This window comes from Podarcis tiliguerta, assembly GCF_965153285.1.
Source record: "Podarcis tiliguerta genome assembly, chromosome: 7".
In the NCBI taxonomy this organism is placed as follows: Eukaryota; Metazoa; Chordata; class Lepidosauria; order Squamata; family Lacertidae; genus Podarcis; species Podarcis tiliguerta.
Genome location: NC_139540.1, coordinates 65,947,846 through 65,963,814, shown reverse-complemented (window position 1 = coordinate 65,963,814; position 15,969 = coordinate 65,947,846). Strand labels below are relative to the sequence as shown.

The 15,969-nt window shown below is 45.4% G+C and overlaps 1 protein-coding gene across 9 annotated transcripts in view; it reads right to left on the bottom strand.

The window, feature by feature from the left end:
- The window catches only part of RNF152 (ring finger protein 152), a 63,930-nt gene extending 48,489 nt beyond the window's left edge, over positions 1–15,441 (bottom strand). For 2 of the 9 annotated variants that reach the window (XM_083449705.1, XM_083449699.1), the window contains exons 1-3: positions 3,418–3,546; positions 2,848–2,937; positions 1,429–1,553 (exon numbers count right to left, since the gene is read on the bottom strand). The gene's annotated coding sequence lies outside the window, so the exon portion shown is untranslated. Of the gene's footprint in view, positions 1–1,428; positions 1,554–2,225; positions 2,299–2,847; positions 2,938–3,063; positions 3,235–3,389; positions 3,556–3,667; positions 3,687–15,422 lie in introns of those variants that run through there. The other 7 variants (XM_083449703.1, XM_083449704.1, XM_083449700.1 and 4 more) reach the window with 7 other exon arrangements.
- Positions 15,442–15,969: the final 528 nt, after the last annotated feature.

The following is a 15,969-nucleotide window of genomic DNA, read 5'->3' as shown; positions in this document are numbered from 1 at the left end:
ACCATATTATCCACTAAGAACAGGTCCCATGCAAGTCGTAGTTATTTAAATGCTGGTTATGTAGGAGCAGCGCATTACAGACTGCACCCAAAGTTTTCTCTCTCTCTCTCTCTGCTTTCCTTGACAGCTGTAGAAATGTCACCTTGGAAAAGCGGCAGCTGTTACAAATTATCCACTTAGCTAAGCTCTCCCCCGAGTTCTTTAATTTTATTGCAAATGAAGGCACAAGGTGGGAAAGGAGCATAAGAGGAGTGGGGGAGGGTGGATTTGGTCCCCCCCCCCCTTCTTATTTGCTTGTTTCGCATAGATCCAGGTTCTGGTTGCAATCTTATTAATGGTACATTTATTTCTTTTAAGAAAAATGTTGCAAGACTCCTCAATTCTCCCCACAAAAAGTTCCTTACAGAGAGCAGTAATTAAAAAAAAAATACCAATACAAGACTCAGTGAGTGCAGAAGCACAATGACAAGAATGGTACTTAAAGAAAACCAGCGAGAGGAGATCTGGTGATAATCCCTTGGAGGGGACTGTGACCTCAACCTAGGTACAAAGGTTGCAGAAGACCTGTATACACAGTGAAGCCTGCAGATTTAAAAATATGTATGTTATAGAATCATGCCAAGGGGATAATTCAAAAGGCATGAGCAAGATTCTTCAAACCTGGAACCGTCGGTTTGAGGAAGGACAAAGAGAAATAACAAATCATAAATAATTTGCCAAGTCAATAATGAAACGCATTTGTGAATTCAAAGGCTCGACAGCTTCATTAACAAATAAAAGCTCAGCTTTCTTTGTTGTATTTCCTTTACCACATATTGGCCAAACACACCCCTTGCATTCCCCCACCCCAACTTTGCTGCATTCAAATTTTTTACCAATTTTCAAGCCTATTCCAGCAAAAGATTGAATTGTTTCCAAAGAAAGTCACTTCGGTGAAATTGCCTGTTGGAACAAAACACCACAGCGAGAGTCATCCGTTTACCTTTTAAAATCCGGTTTGCTTTCTCTCAGCAACCTTTCCTAATGAGACAAAGTATATCCTCTCTCCACCCCCCCTCCCCGATTTTAACAAAACCAGAATTTTGTTTCCATAAATAGATGGACAAGGAAGAGAGATTTCAAGTTGCCTTCATTTCTTTGCCATTGTCAAAGCAAAAGAGCTTCAGGGGGGAAGGAAAGCAGCCCATCAGACTGCTGAACGTTTGCCTCTTTCGAGAGGCATTTTAAGAGGAAGAGAGACCAGTCTCTACTCCAGCTTCGTTTATGGTATGTGTTAATGAACTGTAGGGCTCAGCATTGCTCAGTTAAAAATCAGCGGTGATGCAACCACAGACACAGAGTTCAACAAGATCTCGGCGCATGGCTTTGCTCCAGAGATAGCAGCATTAACGCAGCAACAGATCCGGAACGTATTTTCGGTGGCATTACCTGTATTTCTCATTGCGTCTCGCTCATCCTTTTCTGCATGATGATATCAAGGAGGCGAACTGTTCAGCTGCTTACAGGCGGAGGCGACAGCCAGGAAGCACAGTTGTGACAGAGCTTTGTTCTGCCTGCAGTGAATTACAGGAAGCCAGGGTTAGACAACACAGCAGCAGCAGCAGCAGGCAGCAGCAGCAGCAGCAACAACAACAAATTAAAAAACCAAAGTGTCCCTTTTTCAGCCTGGATTTGCACATCTATTGGGAGGACCAAAAGGGGGGGGCAGGGGGGAGGAAGAGTCATGAAACGGGACTGACGGGAGAATATTCCATTGCATGTTTGCCGGATCTCTATTTAACGAGCAAGGAAGTTGAAATCTTCCCCATCGCTCTTTCGTGAAGCAGCCTACCCTTCGGGCAATCCCCTTCCTCGCCAGCAAGAGAAACAGACACCCTGTAGCTATTACAGATTAGACTTGATGTGGACAGAATATAGTTGCCTGCCTGGATGAAGCTATATATAAATACAGCCGCTGATCAACTTGCATAATCAGACTGTTCTGTCACCATCACCTCCACTCCCTAGCAACCCAACTCACCAGCAGCAGCTCCCCCCCCCCCTTTTAAAATAATAAAATAAAATAAAAGGCGAAAAGGGCGCATGGGTTTTCAGAACGGCACAAAGCACAAAAGCCTTTTACACACACACCCCCGCGGATAACACGCAAACCCTTTTCTGTCTCTTTCTTTAAAACAAAAACACCCCCCCCAAAAAAAAAAAACGACCCGCAATGCTTCATATACCCCAAGCTCTTGCTCTTTTGCCTTGCCCTTCCGGCTTCACCCCTGTCAAGCAGAATCCGGCCAAATGGAAAAAGAAAGGGGGTCACACACACAAAACCAAACATCTGTCTCTTCTTGTGCTGGCCCCTCCTCTGAGAGGTGTTGTGGGGGGGAGAGAGAATCCATGCTGGGAGGTACAAAAAGAAAACATAACACAGCCACAACCACCACCCCCCCCCCCGCAAGATGCAGCTGGGTGGCTTACAAGCTAGCTCGCTTGCATTTCTTTTTTTGCTTTTAAAGTAGGGAGTGATTTCATATATATATATATGCCTCCTTAACTGTTTCTAGAGAGTGAGCCGGGTGGATGGGGAGTAGAGGCTTGCCGGTTCGCAGATTTGGCCACTGCTCCAGAGAAGGCATCTAAGGACATATTGCATCGCACCAAAACCCTTCTCTCTCACACAAGCAACTTGCCAGCACTCAACCCCCAATGCACGTGCCCAGCGCCCCCCAATCCCCAGACACCCCCCCCCAATATGCCTATGAGCGGAGTAACCCTCTATGCATGCCTCCTCAAGGGATAAGCCCTGCTGAGTAGGGCTTACTCCCAGGTAAGGCTGCAACCCCAAGCCCCGCTTACCTGAGAGTGAGCCCCACGGAATTACTTCCGAGTAGACAGGGCTAGGTTTGGGTCATTAGTTGCTCCTGCAAACCCTGATATGCAGAAAACCTGAGGAGGAGGAGGAGAAGGAAGCAGACTTTTTAATATATATGTATATTTCTCCCCCCCCCCACCCTTTTCTGTTGCTTTTCTTGGAAATTACAAAACAACTCTCCTCCACCAACACACACACACCCCTCTTGCATGACAAACCCTCCTTTCCAGTCAGACTCTCGCTGCCTTTGCTGCATTCAACAGTTTGGATGGGAAGGCTAAAAGGTTAAAGCTGGGGGAGGGAAGAGGAAAATCGACGCTCGCTGGCCCTTTTCTGCATAGATGTCCGAGATACGTATAGTGTGCGCTTATTTCTGCCGCCGCCACCCCCCCCCCCTTTTTTTTTGGTCCAAATGTAGCGCATGCCCCCCCCCCCCCAGCTGGAGCTGAGGCAGGATATGACTTTGGAGGCTGGTATTCAGATACAAATATATATATATATATAATGGTTTTTAAAACAAGCACACGTTTTGCACAGCTCCGCAGAGCTCCTACCCATTCATGCAGCCTGCAGCCTCTGAAATCTTGCCTGATCCGCCGTCGGCAGCAAATTGAAGACGGAGGAGGCGAGGGAGGGAGGGGAGATGCTTGCCGGAGAGAGCCTTGAATGTACAAGAAACTGGAGGCGGGACGGGAAGGATCCGCCCCCTCCCTTCGCGTCCCGCCCCTTTCCTGACATTTCCAACCCCCCCGCGCACCTCTCTCACCTTCCCTCCCCGTTTCCCAAAAAACCCCACTAACGAACCATTTCCCGCCCATCCAACTCAAGCTTCCGCCGGCTTTTGCCAGCGACAGAGGCAGAGGAAGCATCTCAAAGGAGTCGCGGCATTGTGGAGTCGGAGGGGACACGGAGGGTCATCTAGTCCAACCCCCTGCAATGCAGGAATCTCAGCTGGATCATGGAAGGAGGGAGAGAGAGTCCAACAAGTCTTGTGGCAGGCAGTTCCACTGTCAAACAGCTCGTGTGGCATCTTTTTTTTTTAAGAACATGTTTATTGTAGCATAATTAGCATACGGGGGCCAGAGTTCACTTCATGAGACGCACGAGGTGTTGTTCACAGTTGCCATGGGCAATTTTATGCGGTGTACGTGTGTTTCTGCACGTGCAAAAATGCCAACAGGCTGCCTGTGACCATCCTAAAAGCCATCATGTTACGGGCCAGTCTTGACAGACTCTAGGGTTGTGCGCTCATCTCACTCTAAAGGCCGGGAGCCAGCGCTGTCCGCAGACACTTCCGGGTCATGTGACCAGCGTGACAAGCTGCATCTGGCGAGCCAGCGCAGCACACGGAACGCCGTTTACCTTCCCGCTAGTAAGCGGTCCCTATTTATCTACTTGCACTTTGATGTGCTTTCAAACTGCTAGGTTGGCAGGCGCTGGGACCGAACGACGGGAGCGCACCCCGCTGCGGGGATTCGAACCGCCAACCTGACGATCGGCAAGTCCTAGGCGCTGAGGCTTTTACCCACAGCGCCACCTGCGTCCCTTATGTTATATAGTTTGCTAATTCTGGGCGATCATAAAAGTACCAAGGACTATGGGACTCTTAATCTCGGGGTTGTGCGTTTGACCTCCATGTTGGGCGAAAGATTTCTGCATTACAGGGGGGTTGGACTAGATGACCCTCAGGGGTCCTTCCCACTCTACAATTCCATGAGTCAGTGGTAAATCAGTGGCTGTGCAGTGCAGTTGGTTACGGTGGCTGGATCAGGGCCTGGGGAGACCAGCGTTCAAATTCCCACCCAGCCGTGAAGGAGGATGGGGTGAGGAAGGAGAGCCCCATGCACAACACCACTTTGAGCTCCCTGTGGGATAGGAATGACATTTATTAAGTAGTGGGTGGACACATCAGACGACACAGAGAACAAAATTAATAAGGGACGTTTTTAATGTTTGATGTTTTATTCTGTTTTTCATCTGTTGGGAGCCACACAGAGTGGCTGGGGAAACCCAGCCGGATGGGCGGGGTATAAATAAATAAATAAATAAATAAATAATAAAACAAATAAATCTTAACACGTTGTAAATCAGGTTGCTTTTGCAGCTGCATGCAGCTAACAATCTCCCCATCCCTGTTTTTCGTTTGCGGGCAAGGAAAAGAGGATGTTCCTTAAGTTCCATTCAGTATTGGGACGTAAAAAAGGAGAGAGTGCCTCTGAGCATGTCTGCAACGCATCGCCTGCAGCAGTTGCGCACGAAGACAGTGACTGTGGCGGAGCAGGAGACTCTTCATCTCAAGGGTTCTGGGTTCAAGCCCTGCATTGTGCAAAAGATTCTTGCATTGGTCTAGTTGACCCTTGTGATCCCTCTTTCAACCCTATGATTAGGCGAATTATTTTACTGGTTTCTCACTTTTCACCCTCAGTCATTCACCAGCTGCATCATGCAGCCAGATATTCAACAGGTGACACTCTCCACATCACTATCCTTCCTTGCTGCTGCCTGTTGAATTTCACAGAGCTCGACACCATCTTTCAAGAATTCTCACACCCTGCTGGCAGCAGCCTGGACCATCCCGATGGAGACATAGAGATTCTCAACAAGATGATGGCCATCCATCTTGTTCAAAATGTTGCCACTGGAGTAGGGGCCACTTGACACTGGGAAGTTGTGTCCGACGCTTTTCCTGCCATCGGGTGTAACATATCGTTGTGGCAGAAAAAAACAAAGCTGGAACCATTGTTTAACGCTTCGGAATACTTTTATTCAATACCGTTGTTCAGAATCGCAGTCCTCCACAAAATGTAATATTTGTAACCGTTATACAGTGGTACCTCGAGTTAAGAACTTAATTCGTTCCAGAGGTCCGTTCTTAACCTGAAACTGTTCTTAACCTGAGGTACCACTTTAGCTAATGGGGCCTCCTGCTGCCACCGCACCACTGCCAGGCGGTTTCTGTTCTCATCCTGAGGTAAAGTTCTTAACCTGAGGTACTATTTCTGGGTTAGCGGAGTCTGTAACCTGAAGCGTCTGTAACCTGCAATCACCCCTAAGCGCAGAGAAAAAGAAACAAATTATGTGCATCTCTCTTTGGATGCAGTGGACTGGTAGGGCACAAGGCAAGGAGGCCAACAGTAGGTGGAGCCAGAGCCAACTAAATCTGGGTCTATTCTGCTTCCAGAAAGGCACCATTGAGACTAAGGAGGAGGAGTGCTGGCATGAGATGGCAGGCAGTTGGAGGCTGATGATGGGCAAATTGTGGTTGGTGGAGGCATGCCCCATTTGCCCCAGTGGACCAGCCCCACAGAATGGAACTTGCTTCTGAGTAATCAAGCAGAGCATCGCATAGAGGGCTCTCATCCAGATAACCTGTGAATTCAGCATTCGTCCACCCACAATGTGGTGGTTAAATGGGGTGGCATGCAGCTAAGTTTGACCCACAGCTGATGTGTAAGTAATGGTCATAACATAGTCGTGTTTAGTCATTTCATGGAATGATACAGTTGGCAGGACCCTGAGCATCATCTAGTCCAATCCCCTGCAATTCAGGAATACGCGACGTGCAGGGATCGAGCCCGCGACCTTGGCATTACCGGCACCAAGCTCTAACCAGCTGAGCTATCTGGAAGCTCATTGGGTCTACTGCGAATAAACCTTCGTTGAATGTGTCTGCTTTTTATTGCCTATATGGGGAAGTCATAGTATCCTGAGCATTCATCCTTGTTTGCATGTGGGAGATTAACACGTCTTCCTGTTAATCATTTGTTCAACCCACACTTCTCGGTCCAGTTTCCCAGTCCCTTTCCTAACTGCAAGACGTCTGGGTGGTTTTTTAAAAATAGATCTGTTTTGAGCTTAGGGTGATAGAGCCCTTTAACTGAGCCAACTCTCTCATAAGGTGGTGGACTCTCCTTTTGGAGATTTTAAAGCAGAGGTTGGATGGCGATCTCTCTGGGATGCTTTAGCTGAGATTCCTGCATTGCAGGGGGTGGGACTAGATGACCACCAGAGGATCCCTTCCAACGCGACAATTCTATGATTCTGTGATTCAGTATGTGCTTGAATCACTCCCTCAAAATACCGTATTTTTCGCTCTATAAGACGCACCAGACCACAAGACGCACCTAGTTTTTGGAGGAGGAAAACAAGAAAAAAAATATTCTGAATCTCAGAAGCCAGAACAGCAAGAGGGATCGCTGCGCAGTGAAAGCAGCAATCCCTCTTGCTGTTCTGGCTTCTGGGATAGCTGCACAGCCTGCATTCGCTCCATAAGACAAACACACATTTCCCCTTACTATTTAGGAGGGGGAAAGTGAGTCTTATAGAGCAAAAAATACGGTAGTTAGTGGCAGTCTGAGTGCACCGTGAGAGAGAGAGGAAGAGACAGAAATGACCGTGCTCAGTAAAGTATTAGTTTTGTGGTAGCTGTCATGGAAGAATTATAGCATTGCTTGCTACTACAGGTTTTGTTTATTCTGGATTTGGCCGCACGGTGTGGGAATGAAAGTAGACTATAGAATGGAAAGATAGGAGTTGTGTCAGCAGAAAATATGGAAGAGAAACAAAGGCTGGAGGTACCAAGTCCATATGTTTCGTGGACTTGGCAACAGACCTGCCAGATAAGAGCAGAGGTGCAGAACTCAAAGCAAGTTATATATAATATGCTGAAGCCTGCATATGCACTATAAAGTAGGATTCACACACCCACACACATACCCAGAAAGGATTTTGGAAACTGTAGTTTACGTCTCATGGAGCTACTATTCCCAGCACTCTTAACAAAGTACAGCATTCTTTGGAGGGAAAAGTGCTCAAAATAAATACAGTATATGTGTCTCTCAGCAAATATTTAAGTAAACGCGCTAATCTGCTAAAAGAAAACTAAACAAGACGAGTCGGAGGAACAAGAAGCAATCATGAGAAGATATGCCAAGACTCGGTATGGCAAAGGGACTGGATGGGGGAGGGGGGGAAAACTTTCCTTTCTTTCCTCTATGTGATTAAACAAGAATCCCCCCCCACACAAGTCAGAAATGCCGTTTTAATGACTTAAGCTGTGGATTTACGACTGTGTGGAGATGAATTTTCTAACCAAAGCATGTTTTAAGAAGAGCGTGGAAAGTTTAAGAGTTTTGGAATGACGCAGTTAAAAATACCGTCGCCATGTTGGTAAGCTCTGTCGGAGGACTTGAGTCTGGGAGGAGGAAAAGAGCTGTTTTTATATTGTGGGTGAGACTCCTCAGTGGGACTTAAGAACGACAGATCCTGAGATTAATGATGGAAAGAGCGATGTTATGTATGAAAATGATGATATATGGAAACCATCTCGATATGAGGATTGGACGAACGGAAAAATCCACACAGGATATAATTGGTGTTTATCTGCTTAAGGAGATTATCAGAAGAGATCATAAAGAAAAAAGAAAAAATATACGAACAAGATGAGATGTGGAAACAGCAAGATAAGACTGGATAGAATTATGAACTTTATTTGGACTGATTTATTTGGACTGATATTAATGCAGTAGCAAGAAGATGATCAGAATCCCCCTTCGGAACTTGAAATATGGGTCCCCTCAACAAAAATTTAAAATTCGGCTTTGTAATTCGGAATTTATGTGATGTGATTTGATTTGATTTAATTGGTCGGTTAATAAAAAATATTTTTAAAAAATAAATAAAACTATTTCAGAAAACTATAGGGGGTGTTGGGCTGCCAAGAGTTTGTTCGGATGCTGGATGTGTTATGTACTGAAGTTTTCACCCTGGGCCAGCAGGGGGGTACTGTAGATAGTTTTCACTCAGGTCCACATATGCAAATAAGGGATTGAAAGTGATGTTCAGTGATTGGATAGTTACAGAAAATGGTTACTGTTGCGTTCTAGTGGAGCTCTATATAAGCAGGCTGGCTGAACCCTTCAGTTCAGTTCTGTTCTGGCCTGTGAATAAACAAAAGCTGTTTGAAGAATCGCTGTGTCGTTTGATATGTTCACCCACAACTTAACAGGATGCTTCAGCAGGCCCTGTTTGCAAGATTGTATCTCCTAGTTCGCCCTGAACTCATTTTAATCCAATACACAAGATTAGTGGCTCTAGCAATTTGTGTGAGCTTTCATGTAATAGCCGCAACATAAGAATTGGCCCTGGATCGTAAGAAGAATCAAGCTTGCTCTTTGCCCTGCTTTGCATCCCATAATTTGCCCTCGTATCCATTCAGGTTAGCTGGAACAAGTGGAATGTGCCAGCCAGCCATGCCTTCCTACAGGATACTCCATTCTGTTCCACTGTCTGCCTCAAGTGTCAGTCAGCATCCTGCACACTTTCAGGGGGGTTAATGGGTCACTGGCAACAGAGTGTTGTTGTTTAATTTACTGGATATTCTATGGAAAGGGTAAATCCAGATTAAATGTGTGGATTGGCGGGGGCAAGTGCAGACTGGGATTTTGACATCAGCTAGGAAAAACTTGCATGTGGTTCTATAATAAACACTGAACTGCATGCATCCTCAGTCCTCAACGGGCTGTTTGGGAGATTTCCACCCACCCCCTTAGGGTTTTCTTTTCTTTTTTTGTACTTTAGACCCCCCCCCCCTCTCTGCTGATATCTCCCTCCTGTGTGTGGCTGTCACTGTTTTGGCTACATTAATTATCACCTCTAAATACCAAAAATATCTATTCAAATTAGTACTGAGAAGAGCTACTTCTTCTCTGTAGAGTTTCATTAGCCAGAGGGTTGATTCAAGAATTAATTTTAAGACCATTTGTTTTGTCATAAAAGCTTGGATGTTTGTTTTGTGTTCGTTCTCAAGGAACTGAGCTTTCTTGAGTGACCCAGGAAAAAAGGAGGAATGATTTCTCTAGGGCTTGACTATACCCAGACAGAAGTTGTTTTTTTTTTTAGTTCCTTTTTGCTTTCACATTTCCAACAGAACTGCTGCAAATAAATATTGCATGAGCAATTTGGGCATAATTCTCTTTCTGAAAGACAAGGTAGCAGGTGGAAGATTTTTCTAAAAAATATTTTACCCAGATTGACTGGAAATCTAAAAGTCACTCACAAGATTGGCAGTGTCGTGAAACAGACTATTGAAAACATTGCTTGGTATTGAGTAACATGAACATTCTGCCTATGATGTCTACTCAGAAGTAAAGTCTACGGAATTCAGTGAGACTTACTTTGTTGGGGTTGCAGGCTAATTTCACACTTCCAAAGTCATTGCTTGCAATTGCAGTTACTTAATGATGAATATGTATTTGTGAACTAACCCTGCATTACACTGAAACCAATTGGGCATGCATCCATGCAACACAATGGAAGAATTTGACTATTCTAGGACTTTCTTTTGAGAAGTGATCAGAAATAATCACTTGCAGTGCCCCAACTCTAGAACTTTCCGAGATTTGTCAAACATCATTCAGGGAACATTCTCTGTTTGGTGATTATTCTTTCCATAGGAATAACATTATTTTAGTGATGTAAATATTAGACATACATTATATATTTTAAATTTACTAGCGTCCCGTCTTAATACAGGAATCATGTTTCGAAAGGCTGTTAGATATGTAGATTGGCAAATTCTAATTCTCAAAATAAAATAATAACTGTATCTACAATATTAAGCATTTTTTATTATTCCGTGAAATTTTTCGTGTTTGGGTGTGTCTTGCTTACGGCCTCAATTCTTTCTCTCACTTGTTTAAAAGTAAAGGTAAAGGACCCCTGACAGTTAAGTCCAGCCGCGAACGACTGTGGGGTTGTGGCGCTCATCTCGCTTTACTGGCTGAGGGAGCCAGTTTGTCTGCAGACAATTTTTCCGGGTCATGTGGCCAGCATGACTAAGCCGCTTCTGGCGAAACCAGAGCAGCACACAGAAACGCCTTTTACCTTCCTGCCAGAGCGGTACCTATTCATCTACTTGCACTGGCGTGCTTTCGAACTGCTAGGTTAGCAGGAGCTGGGACTGAGCAACAGGAACTCCCCCCGTCGTGGGGATTTGAACTGCCGACCTTCCGATCGGCAAGCCAAAGGCTCAGTGGTTTAGACCACAGCGCCACCCACATCCCCCACAGTATTTATTGTCAAGGGGAGCAATCTATCATCAGGCCTAACCATTGGCAGTGTCTCTGAATTACAGAATGGATTTCCGTTATGTTTGATTCAAATATCCATTTGTTTTATTTCGTTATTTGATGCCACCTATGAATATTTGGTCAGCCCTAAATATTTTGTTATGTTATTATAAAGGTGGCCAGGATGTAATTTAAGGCAGCAGTCCTATATACACTCTGTCACTGGGGCTTTCCTCTGAGTCCGCAGAGGAAAGGTTTCTAATTAAAGTGTCCTGACAGTTGACCCAACAATCACCAAGCCTGAGCCTTACCAAAGGCTCCAAATAAGAGAAAATGACTTTTGGAGCCATAAGCACCTATTTCCACCCCCACCCCCCTCTCCAAAATTAAACTCTGGGCAGGTCTAATGATCCAATCCTGCCATACACCGGGAGGTTATTGCTTGCTCAGAACAGCTGGTGTCTGTTCTGCATTCTGATGCAGAATCCCACTGTGAGCAGCAAAACAGAGATTCTGCACTGATGAGAAGGTCCGCTTACATATGCATAAGACTTTGTGTGCATGGAACAAGGCAGATTGGGAGGTGAGGTGCGGCAGATGAGTGATATACAGCGTGCTTTCAGTGTCATAGGTTGAGTCTCTGGCATCTCTACCTGCAAGGAGCTGTGTTTATTTTGTCACACAAGCAGAGATGACTGAGTTAGACGGAACATGGTTTGTCGCAATGTAAGAAATCTACATATGTTTGGAACCTGGGTGGGCCATTTACCACTAATCTCTGCAGCATCAGACTGTTCATATATGCATTTAATATCAGAGTTGCTACGTGCCTTTGAATAGAGATGTGAATGGTTGTCTGATTCCTACAACACAGAATCATAGAACAGTAGAATGGGAAGGGACCCCAACCCCCTGCAATGCAGGAATCTCAACTAGATCATACATGACAGAAGGCCATTTGCTTAAAAACCTCCAATGAATGAGAGTCCATAACCTCTCCATTGTTTGTTCCATTGTCGAACAGCTCTGACTGTAAGAAAGTTATTCCTGAAGATGGCTATGAAATCTTCTCTCAGACTTCTCTTTTCCAGGATAAACACACCCAGCTCCTTCAACCGTTCCTCATATGGCTTTGTTTCTAGACTCTTGATCATCTTGGCTGTCCTCCTCTGCACACGTTCCAGCTTGTCAACATCCTTCTTAAATTGTGGTGCCCAGAACTGGACACAGTATTCCAGGTGAGGTCTGACCAAGGCAGAATAGAGTGGTACTATTACTTCCCTCGATCTGGGTAACAAAAATTACTCTTGTGTAGTGTTTTGTGGTTCAGGGATTGCACATGCTAGACCTTTTCAAAATATGTATTCAAATACCTGGAAATAAATAAAATCTTAATTTTGTCAAAATATTCAATTGATAACTCCCTAAACTGGCATAGAAAAAGACAAATTCTAATCGATTAAAGACAAAGAAGTTTGTTTTAATAATAACAACAACAATTTTAAAATAGCCAGGGTTTTCTTCAACATGCATGCACACACACAACATCCTTAGAAGGAGAAAGACAAGTAAATCCTGACACAGGATTGTAAGTCCAGAAATGCACTTATTTCTGAAAAACTCGGCAGAGTTTGACAAAAACCCCTTGGCTCTATGGAACTGACATCACATAACACGGGTCAGTATATTCCTCATGGACATGAATTCTGTGTGATCATAACAGTTGCTTCCATTTCAGCTGCAACGGAAAAATAAAAACAACACAGTTTCCCAGCAGCACGAGCGTCTGCTAGAGCAGTTTTGCACATGAAATGAAGGGTCATGGTTTTTACTAGTTCACTAAAGTCATATCAGTTGACATTGATCAGATATGATTGCATGCCATGAAATATGCTGAAGAAATCAACATCACCAACCTTTTACAGACCTGGCTGCTATATCAGCACAAACCCAGGATTCATTTGTCCGTCTTGCTACTTGTCAGGACCTACCAGCTCTCAGAGCCCGACTTGGCTGGGATCTTTTCCTGAAGAGGAAGGAATCCCCCTCCCCAGGGGCGTCGACTTGCCCCCCACATTGAGGGGACACAACCACATGACATGACACCATGTGCCACATGTGCTGAGGCGAGGCAGGACGCATGGAGGGCGATCTTCGCACTGCCACCCTGCGCTCCTGGGCTCCCAAGCTGATGGGCGGATGCTGGGACGAGCAAAGCAAAGATCTCGCTCATCCCAGCCACCACCCGGTTCCTGGGCTGCCGGAGGCTGGGGCCCAGCAGCAGTGGAGGATGGTAGCACCCCAATATGGGGGCCGTGGCCCCCTGCCTCACAATATTGGAAGAGCTGAAGCCGCCCCCCGTCCCCTATACAGTGGTATCTTGGGTTACACACGCTTGAGGTTACAGACTCCACTAACTCAGAAATAGTTGCTGCTGTTGTTGTTTAGTTGTTTAGTCATGTCTGACTCTTCGTGACCCCATGGACCAGAGCACGCCAGGCACTCCTGTTTTCCACTGCCTCCCACAGTTTGGTCAAACTCATGCTGGTAGCTTCAAGAATACTGTCCAACCATCTCGTCCTCTGTTGTCCCCTTCTCCTTGTGCCCTCAGTCTTTCCCAACATCAGGGTCTTTTCCAGGGAGTCTTCTCTTCTCATGAGGTGGCCAAAGTATTGGAGCTTCAGCTTCAGGATCTGTCCTTCCAGTGAGCGCTCAGGGCTGATTTCCTTCAGAATGGATAGGTTTTATCTTCTTGCAGTCCATGGGACTCTCAAGATTCTCCTCCAACACCATAATTCAAAAGCATCAATTCTTTGGCGATCAGCCTTCTTTATGGTCCAGCTCTCACTTCCATACCAGAAATAGTACCTCAGGTTAAGAACTATGCTTCAGGATGAGAACAGAAATCGTACAGCAGCAGTGGGAGGCCCCATTAGCTAAAGTGGTACCTCAGATTAAGAACAGTGTCAGGTTAAGAATGGACCTCCAGAATGAATTAAGTTCTTAACCCGAGGTATCACTGCACCTGGCTCACCTGCCGCTCTCCATGGAGGTTGAGAGGAGAAGGAGAGGGGTACCCTGAGACAGCCGCTACAAGGGATAAGTCACCCTGTATGGAAGGAATTGAACAGATACTGTCCATTCAGGTATGTGGTAAGAGATTTTGTATTTACTTGAATGTAATGCTCCCCTTTTTTGGTCCAATTACATTGTGAAAATGAAGGTGAGCATTAGATTCGATCCCGCATTACATTCGAGTAAATACTGGTAAGTATCCCTTTGTTTCTTACCAACAGGCCTACAAAGTGGGAGCTGAAGGAAGATGTCCTATTCCAGCTGCAGGATGGATGTCAGTCAGGAGGACCTACCTAGCTACATGGTCCAGTGGGTGGGAGAAGGAAGCGGATAGTTCAGCTCATGGTTTTATTTTATCTCAGGGTGCCCAAGTTCGTAAGCCTAAACCACTGCCCATTTGGCCCTCTTACAATACAGTGGTACCTCGGGTTACAAACACTTTGGGTTACAGACTCTGCTAACTCGGAAGTAGTACCTCGGGTTAAGAACTTTACCTCAGGATGAGAACAGAAATCGCGCGGCAGTGGCTGGAGGCCCCATTAGCTAAAGTAGTACCTCAGGTTAAGAACGGTTTCAGGTTAAGAACGGACCTCTGGAACTAATTAAGTTCGTAACCCGAGGTACCACTGTATTGTTGTTCATAGGCCTTTTGTCAATCCTCAGATCATTTTTTCTTTTCCCCCCTTTTCTTTAAAAAAAAAATCCTTTCTCACGAGTTAATGCCCACTGGTGATAGGTATCTTATACTAGTCGCCTTCCTTGCAGAATGCTCCAAGCAGCTATTTCCCCTCAGGAATATTTCAGCTTGCACAAATTCCACATGGGTGACACAGAAATTATATGCAGGTCACATCTGCAATGTTCTGCAAACTGACAAGACCATATTTGGGGATTGTGACCACGTTCGGTGCAACCGTACGGACTTGCAAAGAGTTAAAGGTTCAAAATGCGGATCCCGGGGCCATCCAGAAATGATAAGAAAGTGAAAGAATTCTAAGCATGCCGCTTTTATGAAAACCAACCCTGCCTGAATAAATTCTTACATGCCGTTTTGTTGTTATAAATAGGAGGCAGCCTGTGTGTTTAAGAATCCATTTATGCTTCGTATGGCTTTAAAAGGGCTAGGCACACAGCATAGCTTGACAGGGAGAATAAACATTTTATAATAACGAGGAAGCGAGTCAGGAATTTGCCCGCAGGCCATTCCCTTGACTTGTTTATGTTGCATATTAAGGGCCTAAGTAGTGGCTTATAATAAAGAGCAGGCCTAAACCCATGAGACTGTTGACTCTTGTTTTTGACAACATATATGTGCAGCTTTTAAAAACCCTTGGTCAATGGTCAGCGCAGTGCTGCTATTGCTTTTAGCTCTTTTTGCAACAGCATCCATGCTTGATACCTCCATTTCTATTTACCCAGGCAACAATGCCGGCAGGTACCGATTCTTCCGCCTCCTTTTTCTTTCCAGGATGGCTAGTAGCAAGAGAACCAGGAGACTCAGATGAGGAGAGAGACTTGGATTCAAATCCCTGCTCAGCAAGGGAAGCAAAGTTAAGTAGGGCTTTTCCACCGCATCAATTGAGAAACCAGAAGCCCTTGGCCCCTGCCAACCGTCACCTAGCAACAGATATTCCATCAGGTTGCAGAACAGAGCAATGGAAAAGAAGCAGAGGAGATAGACCAGTTGCCTTTCCCTCCCCCCCCCCCACCTCTCTCTCTCTCTCTCTCTCTCTCTCTCTCGCTGCCTCCAGGTTTCAGCTAACAGCAGCCATTCCATTCAGTTGAATGTTTTTATCCTAGATCATCATTACAGTGGTACCTCAGAAGTCAAATGGAATCCGTTTGACTTCCAAAACATTCAGAAACCAAGGCGCAGCTTCCGATTGGCTGCAGGAAGCCACGTAAGCCGCATCAGACATTTGGGTTCCAAAGAAAGTTCGCTAACATCCGGGTTTGCGGCAT